The sequence below is a fragment of the Dromiciops gliroides genome, chromosome 3, assembly GCF_019393635.1.
Source record: "Dromiciops gliroides isolate mDroGli1 chromosome 3, mDroGli1.pri, whole genome shotgun sequence".
Taxonomy (NCBI): domain Eukaryota; kingdom Metazoa; phylum Chordata; class Mammalia; order Microbiotheria; family Microbiotheriidae; genus Dromiciops; species Dromiciops gliroides.
The window spans coordinates 502,329,153-502,331,619 of record NC_057863.1 but is presented as its reverse complement, the minus strand read 5'-3'; the positions used below and the strand labels follow the sequence as shown (position 1 = coordinate 502,331,619).

The window sequence follows — 2,467 nt, the reverse complement described above, 5'->3', positions numbered from 1 at the left end:
GACAGTGCATTTTCAGGAGAAATAGACCACCTCTGGATCTTTTCCTTAACAATTCATTTTCATAGACCAACAGGAGAACCTCCTAACTTAAAAATAATGGGGAGGGGCAGCTAGGTGGTGCAGTGGATGAAGCACCGGCCCTGGATTCAGGAGTACCTGAGTTCAAATCCGGCCTCAGACACTTGACACATACTAGCTGTGTGACCCTGGGCAAGTCACTTAATCCTCATTGCCCCACCAAAAAAAAAAAAAAAAAAAAAGACTAACATTGGGGGCGGCTAGGTGGCACAGTGGATAAAGCACCAGCTCTGGATTCAGGAGGACCAGGGTTCAAATCTGGCCTCAGACACTTGACTAGCTGTGTGACCCTGGGCAAGTCACTTAACCCCCATTGCCCCGCAAAAAATAAAAATAAAAAATAATGGGGAACACTGAACTCTAGAGCTATTGGTTGATTATGAAGCAAATGTCCATTATCTGGTTAAAACCTAGCCAACAGAGCCAAAGATTTGAACAATGCATTGTATAGTCATGATAAATAAGGATGAAGTGTTTCATTAAGGGGACTTAGTTGTGAACTAGGAAGAGCTGTTAAAAGAAAAAGGCTAATTGTGGGGTGTTCTTTGTCTTGCCTGAAGGTGGTGAGCTTCAGAATCAAGGCCCTAAGGTAGCAGAATTGGAGAGACTTCTGCAAGTCCTAGGCTAAAGGTCTCTATTCTTTTTCTAAGGACATCACAGTACCCCAACCAAGGATTTCATCTATGCCTGAAGCTAGTAGTGGAGACATTTTAACTTGTGAGGAACAAGGATAGTTCAGTATGAAACTCTGTGCCCTATCAGAGGCAACACCAATTGAACAATCCATTTAGCAGAATTACCACAGCCAGTAGGGAGCTTTGAGAGAAAAATCTGAAATTGGAAAGCTTGTATAAACAAATGTTGAGAACTATCTTTACATGTAACATGTTCCAGAATTTTTAGTTCAAATTCTTGACTATTCATCTTTCACAAGAATGAACATATTCTGGTTCACACATATAAATCAGGGAGAGAGACCACTGTTCAAGGATATCAGTACATTTGCCTGGCTAAGATCCATTTTTAAAGGCAAGTTTGGAATGAGAAGATTCAGGCTGAGTGAGTCTGATGGCCAGTTCATTGAAACATGAGAAGAGGAATGCTTGGAATTGACAGGAATTTAAGAGGGTACATATGGAAAAGAAAGAGGGCTCTGAGCCTAGCAACTAGTTGTCCTGCAATTATGGGCTTCTCAGGGTTGGTGATATAGGATGAGCCTTGGAGTTTGCTTTTGCCACAGAGTTCTACATTATCTAGCCCAGCAATTCCTAAGTTGAAATAGAATAAGAAAACGTAAAGCAAAATAAGGGCATCCTGGGATTAGTTTGGTAGAGGTGAAGCAGATATTTTTATTTCTAAAATGTGACATTGGATCCAACAGGGTCCATGTTTTTGATATAATGGTCCTGTTGAGAACCCGTTGCCTCCGCCGAAATGTTGATGCCCAAGAAGAACCAAATTGCTATCTATGAACTCCTTTTTAAGGACAGAGTAATGGTAGCCAAGAAAGATGTCCACATGCCAAAGCATCCTGAGCTGGCAGAGAAGAATGTGCCCAATCTCCATGTCATGAAGACTATGCAGTCTCTAAAGTCTCGTGGCTCTGTTAAGGAGCAGTTTGCATGGAGGCATTTCTACTCGTATCTCACCAATGAGGATATTCAATATCTCCTGGATTACCTTCACCTGCCCCCTGAAATTGTGCCTGCCATGCTCCGAAGAAGTCATCCTGAGACAGCAAGGCCAAGGCCTAAATGCCTGGAGGGTGAACGACCTGCCCGGCTTACTCATGATGAAGCTGACAGAGACACATACAGATGAAGTGCTGCTCCCCCTGGTGCCGACAAGAAGGCTGAGGCTGGTGCTGGGTCAGCAACAGAATTCCAGTTTAGAGGTGGATTTTGTCGTGGATGTGGTCAACCTCCCCAATAAAAAGTGTAGAGATGTTTTGTATTGAATAAAATTTGGATAAAAAAATGGCTCTGTCTTGATCCCAACGATGCTTATCTATCTATAATTTCTTATGGTAGAGGTAATACATTGAATGGGAGATCAGGACAATGTACTTCTCAATTTGACTCAAAGAGGGGAGTGGGATGCTCATAATATGCTGCACTGTAGTGGAAACTCAATTCTAGGAATCACACAGGATAGGAGTTTTTACCCTGCAGTCCATGAACTTGGTTTTAAAAAATTATATATTTTTGATAACTACATTTCAATTTAATTGTCTTCTTTTGTCATCCATCCTGTGCATTGTATTTTCTACATTTAAAAAACTGAGAAGGGTGCATGGGCTCCACCAGAATGCCAAAAAGATCTATGCTGCACACAAAAAAAATGTTAAGAACCCCAGACCTAGGTGGGGCATTGCTGGGTGAGAGGGCAT

At 42.0% G+C, this 2,467-nt stretch overlaps 1 pseudogene; it reads left to right on the top strand.

Annotated features, from left to right (window-relative positions):
• Positions 1-1,512: 1,512 nt before the first annotated feature.
• Positions 1,513-2,010, top strand: LOC122751239 (annotated as a pseudogene).
• Positions 2,011-2,467: the final 457 nt, after the last annotated feature.